Source organism: Pteropus medius, unplaced genomic scaffold (genome assembly GCF_902729225.1).
Source record: "Pteropus medius unplaced genomic scaffold, Ma_sr-lr_union100, whole genome shotgun sequence".
Lineage (NCBI taxonomy): Eukaryota > Metazoa > Chordata > Mammalia > Chiroptera > Pteropodidae > Pteropus > Pteropus medius.
In genome coordinates, this window is record NW_024349796.1 from 11,519,751 (window position 1) to 11,530,297 (window position 10,547).

The following is a 10,547-nucleotide window of genomic DNA, read 5'->3' on the forward strand; positions in this document are numbered from 1 at the left end:
ATGCCCCACCGCCTGTCCCTCCACTGTCCACCTACCCTGCGACCCCTCTCTCTGTGTTCTCACAGCAAATCCAAACCCGTTGCCCTTAGTCCCACCGACGTGCTGCCACGTTCTATGCAATACGCTGCCCCACTTCTGTGACCGACTGCTCATAATTTAGGGGCGACTCCAGAAGACCCGAACTATTTAGAACTTTAGAACTCTTCCTCCTCTCTCACTGTCATACCACACTAGTCGGTTTCTTCCAAGCACTTCCACCACTTAATATCAGCTCCTCTGTTCACTGTGTTTTTTCTTTATTGAGTGTCTTCCCACAGAGCATCTAAACCCCAAGATGCCATCTTTGTTGTTTACCACTGCATCTCAGGGTGTAAAACAATGCCTGGCATATGATACACGCTCAATATCTGAGGGATAAATGAATGAATATATATGAGCCTTACTAAACCCTGACTTCGTGAGCTAAGACGTGTAATTAATTATCTTTAGATATTTAGATGAATCCATACAGCCTTAGAACTTCATCCTTCATCATCTATTTCATTTTACGTTCTTAACCTCAAAATTAAAAGTAGAATTGTTTGCTTCTACATGAGTCTAAAAACCTCCTTGAAAACACTTATTATTTTTATATCTGCTAATGTACATAGCATTTTATTGAACATTATTCATTGATATATAGGTTGGTTGATGACAAATTCAACATAATAGATTAAAAGTAGAAACATGGCAACACATTTATAAATTATAAATTAAGAAAAGTAGTAATATCAGAAAAGAGGTTTAACTCGAACCATTTGGGACACATCACTGCATTCTTTTTGAGGAACTATCCTCCTTTGAATGGTTCTAATGGTCATTTTCAGTTTATTTTTCTTCTGTCTTTTCTATCTTCTTACTAAAAACACATGGAACTTGATAAGCTGGCGATTGCTAGTGTCTAACTGTCTTTGAATTGTTTTTGTTTGGTCTACCTCCAAAACTGCCAGTTGTTCTGTCTAAATCATAAAAGAAAGATTGTGGTGTTTGGCATTCTCTCCTCTCCTTAAACTACCGCAAACCTATCAAGCCCTTGAGACTTGCTCAAATTCTTATGCTCCCTAAAGTCTTCCCTGGCTGACCTGGTCCAGATTGATCGTCTCCCAATACATCTTATAGATACCTCTTAGTCCTTGGCCTATTGTAAGTTTTCTGTAAGTATTCACTGAGTAAATTTTACATATATATATATACACATATATATAGTTTACTAGTCAATTTCTTCCAAGCACTTCCTCTATTGAATATCAGCTCCTCTCTTCACTTGTTATCAGGCATGGATGGACTTTAAAATAACTATACAATATGTTAAAACAAACGGAGTAAGAAATCATGTACTCTAAATCTATTAGAAGACCAATATGTCTCAAGCATTTAAAAGAGAAAAATACAGAATCCATAAATAACAGAGGAATGCAAAGGATGAGACAGATGCATAAAACAAACTGAAGAAAAATAAAAGGATACGGGGTACAAAAAGATGATCAGAGGAAACACCGCTTTAAAAAAGGCACTTAAAAATAAGAGCACTTACTGTGATTTTAAAAAGAAAAGTGGATTGTTTGTCAAAAGCAGAGATGGTTTAACTTGGTTTCAACAACACGGGAAGGATTAAAGAACAACATCACACTCCTCAGATTCAAAGGTACCACGAAACACTGAATAAAAAGAAAATTGAGATGTGAAATACAAGAGAGTTCAAAATACAGAGGAAAAAGTAAATGAAAAAGGAAAAGAAAACCAAGTAAAGGCGAAAACAAATCATTTACTGAAGGGCAAGATAGAAAATAAGGACAATTGTATAAGGAAGAAAACATCCCTATCTCTCGAGAATAAAAGCAGACTTTCATGAAGAGAGACAAAAGTAAGTGTCTTAAATCTGGTGAACTACCTGGGACAAAAGAACATTATTGACATATACAGGGTAGAGGTTGAGAGAAAGTAAGGTAGCTGAGATATAAAAAGGGGATTAAAGATAACCTTGGAGTATATTAAAAGACTTGAACAAAAATAGATGAGACACAAAGAGAAAAACTCGTCTATAGGGAAAAATACAGTACTTGGACTGCACAAAACGAGAAAGCTTCGTTACTGTGAGGCACACATGAAAGAAAAGGTACTGAATATGGGAGTCAGAATCAATCACGGGACAGGTAATGTAGACAAGGCAGGAATCCGAACCTGCCTAAGAGTCAGTGAGAGGGATCACAACGCATTGGATTCAAAGATAGTGACGATGACACACATGGCAGGGGCAGAGGAAAGAAAGGGTGACCAAGGTAAGACTGAAACAAAACACAGCCTGAGATCTGTAAGAAGACAAAAGAATGTTCCAGGGTTACACGGGAAGAGGAAACGTGAGAAAGCAGTGCAAAATGAGTTTAAGAAAAAGCAGCCTATGGCATCGAGGAAGAAAAAAAAGAGCTTTAAGTGGAAATAACAAAGTCCTCTAGAATGCAAAAAGTCTTCATTGGATTACCATGGCAGAGAGTCAGGATATCTTCACAATTCCGATGGCGACAACGGCCCTCTGTAACTTAAGCACGAGAAGGCAAAAACGGGTGGGGAAGGATGAAGAAGGAAGGGGGACCCTCCATACCAATGCCAAGGGCTTGATGGCCTACTTGTTTAGGGGAAAAGTACATCTTGCCAAGAATCAAATGAAGACAGCTGAGTTAAATTAAATACGCAAAATAAATAAATTAACAAAGGGGGAAGAAAAGTGAAACTGTGTAAATCCGAAAAAGTATTCTGTGCACATACATGTTCTACAAAATCCATTTCAAATCTATAAAGGATAACAGATTATAGAAAAGATGCAGTTCGGATTATTTTTTGGAAAAACAAAACTTTTCCTACCTCACATCCCATACCCAAGTCACTTCCAAGTGTGTAAATGTTTAATTATAAAGAGTAAAATGCAATTAAAAGAAAATACAGTGAATATTTATCCATCCTCAGACATAGAATGACCTTTCTGAGAACATATGGAAAAGTACATCATAAACTGAGTAGATAAAGCATTTGAAGCCAAAAATTACCAAGAAGACAACTATAATTGAAAACTGTTTTAATTTTTTAAAAAAATTTAAGTCATCATGAAGAAATTTATAACAAACTGGGAAAACTATTGATAACCTATATGAAAAAGAATGACCGATTTTAATGTAGAGGGGTCTCTCCAGAATAAATGAGAAAAAAACATCTTAATCAATGAGAACAAGCAGTTCACAAAAGGAAATATAAATAGCCTAGAGCCCGTTTAAAAAGTTTAATTCCAATATTATTTCAGGAAATATTAAGTTTCAAAATAATATAACTTGTTAGTCCTACCAATTTAGAAAAGCAAAAATAAAGTAAAACTCCATAATATCAATATTTCATAGAAATGGCACTCACATATGCCCCTGAGTCACACATAAATGGATGTAGTTATCTAGAAAACAATTTGGCAACACATATCATAGACCCATAATTCAATTCAAGTCAAGGGAGGAATTTATCTAGAGTAAAAAAGCAGGAATGTGAAACATAAAAATTCATTGGTGAGGCTAAATGCAGAATGGTAAAAGAAAAACACTAGAAACTAATATTTAATAATCTAATCTAATGAAACAAATTGCTCAATATTCATAGGATAAAATATTGCCCAGGTGTTAAAAATGATGTAGTAGAAAATATATAATGACATGTAATACAGTTCACAGTCTCTACATGGATGAAAATATAAATAGCGGTCATCCTGAATAGTTGGTTATAAACAATTTTTTATTTTATTTTTCTTATTTGTAGTCTAAATATTTAATCCAATAAATATAATTTTAGCAATATGGAAAACAATGTAAAAATGTTATAGTAAAAGACAATTTAATGCCATGAAAAATGAGTTTAGAAGACAGGACACATATATTTATGAAAAGAAAGACTATAAACGCACACACATATTTCTGATCACTATTCCTTATTGCAGCTCTCAATAATATAAAATGCACTTTGTTTCTTAATTCAGTTATTTCCTGTCTCCCTATCTAAGGGGTAAGATTTTTGAAGGCAGGAGTTTTTGTTCACTTTCGTATTAGCAGGTTTAGAAGATTTCCAGGCAGACGTTTGTGTTCTATAAACATGTGATGAATGAATATTAAAAATAAAAACGACGTACTAGTTTAGTCTTCAAATAGAAAAAGACTGAAGGTTTCATGCCCTAAAGAACAAAGGAGAATTGCAGAGGACAGAAAGAAGGTAACTTAGTTGTTTAGTTGTCTTAGTTAGCTGAAAACCAAATAAACGGACAAAAGTTGATATGGGATCAAGGTTCCATAAAGACTTAGTATTTAAGAAGAAAAACCATTCCCCTTACAGCACTAGAGGGGATGACAACAACTGTTTAGAGATATTCTGTCCCAGGGGATAAAAGTTACCACATTCCCAGGCAGAACGATGACAAGCGTAAGCACTCTGGTAGAAGACAGGACCGGAGACAGAAAAGTTAATGAACACGGTTTATATTTTATAATTTTTATGGAGACAATGATGGATAGCACACATTACAAAGGATGAGAAGTGCACTCTTTGGTTATCTAAGGAAAAATTCTAAGCGAGACTCTGAGAAGACCGATTAAATCTGCCGAACTTGCGAGGGAGCCTACCTGTAGAGCATCGCTGTTCCTCTGATGGGTCAGCGAAGCGCATTAGGGAATCTGAAGGGCCAGGTCATGGTGGAACACAGGGAGAGACGAGAACTCAGCTCTGCTAATCAGAGGCACTCCAAGAAGTTAGAATAACCAGTTTACGATAAGAAATAACTATACATGTATGTAAAGTATAGATTGCATACAGAGCTCTGTTTCAGGTGTTCTGACAGAAACGAGAACAATTGCATAAATTCTCCGATTTCTCCAAAAGCAAGTGCGTGAGATTACACTGCACACAGCAGACAGCACGTCACACTAACGATGCTGCCTTCATTTTGATGAGCCTTGCTCTTAGCAAACTCTGAACAAGTGTTTGCTAAATGCAATCATGAACATAAATAAAAAGGTAAATAATGACCCACGAGTCTGTGAGAGGAAAGGCCCAACACTGCACATTCCTGCTGCGAGGGTAGAGATTATAAGAAACACGTGCAGTGACGAAGAGTAAAATCCACATGACAAGCATCAGAATATACAGTCAGACGGACTAGGACCGGGAGAAATCGAAACGTTTCTGCTCGCCTAACGCCAGAGAAGCAACGTGCTCCCTTAACGCGAGAAACAGTAACAGACACTTGCAGTGAGAAAAGATAACACAGCAGGGCAGCCTGTGAGGTGAAGGGTGTTCCAGGGAGTGTAGAACAGCAGTGATAAGAGAAGCCAGCGAAGGTATCATATGTCTGTGACAGGAGGGATAGAGGCCCGATGCACCCATGGCACATCGGCGGAGAATACAGCAGACCCGGTACCCAAAGGCAGAAAGATGGCTCACTGGGGATGGCTTATGACAATCCTGTATTTCTCTGGAATGAAATACGAGGTGTCTGGGTCACCCTGGGAACAGATAAAACACGTGGGGGAGGGGAAGGACACCTGGTGGGCGTGACGGGAGGGGTGAAGGATGCCGTGAAGGGACGGATGCAGCCGGTAAGTGCTGTGAGCAAGAATGGCCCTTGTGGGGACGCTGAAGGAAAGGTAAATATCCCCGAGTCCCGCCTGGGCAAAGGAAGGTGCTTTGTGCTCACTGACAGATGCCGACGCTGTTGGGGAAGCATCGTTATAAATGAGGCCTTGAGGAAGATGTCAAGGATGCAGATAATGATTATAAAGCGAAAGGGACGCTGATGCACATTGTGCATTGGTGGTGGGGATGCAGTAGGGACTGCATTCCAACTGAGCGTCCCAAGCACATGGAAGGAAAGATGTGAACAATAACCCTGGGGAACATAGTTTTGTTTTCTGCTTTTTTTTTTTTTTAAATCTATCAAAGAGAAAAGAAGAAAATCTGAACATCTGAAGGCTCTGGAATACCTTAGAAGAATGTTTGAAATATCGGCACAACTTTGGCAGAAAACTAAAAGTACATCCAGTGTCTAAGTGGACAAAACAATACCTGTGCAAGTTACTGAGGGAAACACACCCACACATGAGAGTGAACCGATGGTACATCCCATCTAAATCCTGACATCCCTTGGCTCTTCTAGGACACAGTACCCCAGAGTCATTTTTTTAAAGATAATATTTAAGGATTTTGAATGAGGAAAAATATAAAATGTATGATACTGCATTCATGTACAAGTTTCGCCAGGGAACTACCTGTATGGAACATGGCTGAGCTGACATACCACTTACCCTCTCGACATGCTTGGGCATATCTGAAACACAGACACACTCACTTCCCTAGGTCGTTAATAAAACTGCTTAGCAAAAATTAGGCTGATTTAGCTCTGGAGGCAGAAATATAATGCTCCCCCTGTGTCATGAAATCTTGATTTTGTGGGTCAGTCCTTGCATAAAGAGACTATATATGCAAGAAGTCACTCTGTGAACTACAGTATGCCCTGAACTGCTTGCTGCTATTGCAATCCAGGATCCATCACGTGCAGCTGCCCTGTGGTTGCTCCTAACCGTTCCCGTGAAAAATGAGCCTGTGTTTCTTACGTGAAAACACTGTGCTGAGCTACAAAACAGGAAGTGAACGGCCTGGAGAAGCAGGTAATTTAAGAGGTCAGGCTTTCGGGTAGAACACAACTCTGCACTTATGGCAGAAAGGACAACTAAGGCTGCCATGGAGGACTGAACTACTATTTCTCCAGGGTTATCTGCACTGATCGCTAGCTCGTCTGATCCGCCCATGGTCCTCCTCTTCCACTGCTCGGGGTCCTGTCCAGGCAGGAGCTAGCCTTTTCTTTTCCATCATCACCTGCATGTTCTTCTTCAGAACTCACTTTGCTGACTTCTATGACCTCAGATGCGTGCTTTGCAGTGACCGAAACATCCTATCTGACCAACTCCCCTGCCTGGCTGCCTTTAATAGTTTCTTCTCTCATACAGAAGAAAGTCTACACTCTTACCCCAAAGGATGAGCAAAATATTCCATGACCTGCACCCACCAGCCCTTCCACCCTCATCTCTCCCAGCTCACCCACATCTACGTGCCCGGTGAATGTTCCCGTAATGCTGAATTCCTTGCGAGCCGGCACAGGCCTTGCTGCTCCATTCCTTGAGACTACTCACGTGCCATTCTCTCTATCAGAAATCTCTTCCTTGTCTCTATGATGACCATTGGCTGTAACAGCGCTGCTTAGTGTCACATGCCTCTGTGAAGCATCTCCTCATACCTTTAGGGTCAAGAGTTCTCTCCTCTGTCCACATTTACGTGCTTTTGCCACTGTGCCTCTCACAGTGGAATTTAATTGTTGGTTTAAGTATATGCCTTCCTTTCTGGATTGTGATTTTCTTGAGAGCAAAGACTATTTTTTATGAATCTTTCTAATCTCAACATTTTGTAAAATGCTATGTATATATCCAGCTCACAACATTTGTTTTTGCATCTCTACAGCACAGATTAATTGGATACACATAATCTGGGGGTACACTAAAATACAAAGTAAGAAAAATAACATAGAGAACAGATAGTAAAAGAAAAATTAGAGAATTTAATGTGTTCTGAGATTTTTTAAATAACAAAATGTGATAATTACCTATTAAACATGTACAGTATGTCAAAACGATAACCCATTTATGTTTTGACTACTAGTCAAAAGGTATCTAAAAATTATGCCCCCAAAACATGAAGACTGTGTGTGAGAAAATGATAGCTAAATACATTTACCTTCAGTTAAATATACTATCTCTGAACTATGGAAAAAGAAACAGAGATATACTGCCAAGATAATAGAGAATAGCAAAGTAACTGCTGACTAAAGAGAAAATATAATGCATTCTGCCTGCTGTTCCAAATGAAAAAAGAAGTTTTATAAGGCGGCAGAAGAAATGAAATGCTTAGAAACTCTTAACTACACAGGGTAAGTACAACAGCCTCAAGTCATAAGGAAGGGTCCCAAACCGTAGACATAACATAAAATATGAAATTGATGAATAATAGATAGAAATGACGATAAAGTTTATTTAGCATGAGAAGAGAAACATAAGGTAATTCATCTGTTGTGCGAGGGGAAAAGACCATCTACCTTGGGACAAGAAGTAGTAGTGATGGTTTCATACGCTGAAAACAGAAAAGAATTTTCTGAACTTGACTAGGTGCGACAGAGAATCCCACGCCATGCTAAAAAATAAAGAGAAGAATTTGCCTGTGAGGCCAGAACACTAACGCCGGTGACACCACAGAAAGGCCTCATGGAGGGAAGGAGGCCCTTCTGGGGTACCAAAGGAAGAATGGTCAGGAAGAAAGAATCGGCCACCTACAATGAAAGAGATGCTCGAGAAACGAGGAGCAGAGAGTGCTGGCCCTCATTCAAACAACGAGAGCCTAGGGTGCTAACAACATTTGAAAGAAGGCAAGGTATGCGATGTATAAAACAAAGAAAACACTAGATGCGTAAAAAGAAACACTTTGATCTTTAGACACTATGTGAGAAATCCAATGATAAAGACATGAGAAAATCTGATGCACCCAACACATAAAAAGAAGAAAGGAAACACCTCTCTTCAAGGCTGTCTACTGAGAAGGAGGAAAGATAAATTTTTGTTAGGCTTAGAAAACTCAATGCTTTTCTGAGAGGGGGCAAAAACAAAAAAGAGCACATACGAAAGGTGAAAATACAAGGAAACTAAATAATCAAAGAGCATAAAGAAAAAATTACTGTCACAGTTAATAGAGTAAAACAGGAAATAACTAAATGTGTATAAAAAAGAGACCTAGAGAGTCTGATCTAAATGCAAGAATCCTCAGAATCAGGTTTCTTTACTAGGGATGGGAAATGAGACAATGATTCTGGACCAAGGCATGATAGCCAGAGAAACAGAAAGAGAGAACAGTCTACAACCATGCCACCCTGAACGTGCCGGATCCTGTCTGATCTTGGAAGCTAAGCAGGGTCGGGCCTGATTAGTACTTAGATGGGAGACCACCTAGGAAGACCAGGTGCTGTAGGCGTAAAAAATAAAAAATAAGGGATTGCAAGCTGACAAAGTCCTTGCAGTCTGTGAGGTCAACTAAGGGTTGCCTCGCCTAAAAAAAAAGAATTTCCTATTATTTAGAATTGATCATAAAAGCAATAATGTCCACCACCGTTTATTTAGCAGCAGGAAGAAAGTTTTCCTGCTGAATACGACTTAAAGAGTGAGACCAAAACAGTGCTGCATTTAAATTATACCTCAAAAACTGAGTACCTTAAATATACGAGTTAAATATATTTGTTATGAGTATGAGTATTCATGGAGATGTACACGTATATGTACTTCCAAAGCATGTGCCCACCACTTACTCTCTGAAAAAGCCAACACTAAGTGCCATAGAAGATAAAACTAAGCACGAGATACTGTAACTTTTAGGCACTTATGATAATTAATTTGTTAGTATTCCATTTTTCACAGTCAAAGCAAACATGAAAAATGGAATACTAACAAATTAATTAAATAACTGTGTAATAAAGCAATGGAAGAAATATCACGATTCCCTCTAATCATTATTACCAAATAACAAAAGCAGCATAGGATGGACAGATGTAAAGTACGATTTCTGGATAGCCTAGAAGGATTGTACAGGGATGAAAGACAAGTTAGCTGATCTCAGTAGAAAAGTGGTATTGAATCATATGAAAAATAAAGGAGCATGGATTACAGATTCTGAGTACAGAAACACTGAAAATATAGCTCAGATAAAGGGTTATACTCTAGGTAACATTAAGAGAAAGAAGAAAACAAATAACTTAATAAATAAACTTCCCTGGACTGCCAGCCAACCTGGAAAACCCATCATGGACTGTTGTGGCGTAAGGCCTAAAATTAAGGCTCGATATCATGTGTTGCTTTGACATCTGGCAAATTGGAAGAGCCTTGAATGGCCTGACTGCAGGTCCCCCTCCCCGCTCTCCTCCTGTGCATAAGCTTCCTAGCCAAACGGGGCTCCCAGAGGGGCCAGGCACAGTCCGGCTTACCCCTGAGCAAAGGGTCTCAGGTCCCTAGAGGTTCACAGAATTATTCAAGCAAGGCAATCACATCCTCTTGCTGGAAACAGGGGACACCCGATCCTCTGATACTATGAAGCTTGCCTCCCACAGCCCCTGGATGTTCATTGTTCACTAGTGTACCCCAACATTTCTATTTATTACACTATATCGAGGATCAATTAAATGAGGATTAATATATGAAACCACACATTATCACGTTTATCACAAAGTAGGCATTAAACAAATCCTCCCTCCTTCTCCGCTTGTTCTTCTAATCTTCACTAAACAAACTTACACACACACCCTTTTTCCCCCCTTTCTGTCATGAGATTACTTACAGTAAATGGTAGTTTCCGGAGAATAATATTGAGGCAAAGATTAGAATGGCTATGAGGGAAAATTC

General features: G+C 38.9%; 1 pseudogene; it reads left to right on the forward strand.

Moving 5' to 3' along the window:
* The first annotated feature begins 9,010 nt into the window (after positions 1-9,010).
* Positions 9,011-9,129, forward strand: LOC120619434 (uncharacterized; annotated as a pseudogene).
* Positions 9,130-10,547: the final 1,418 nt, after the last annotated feature.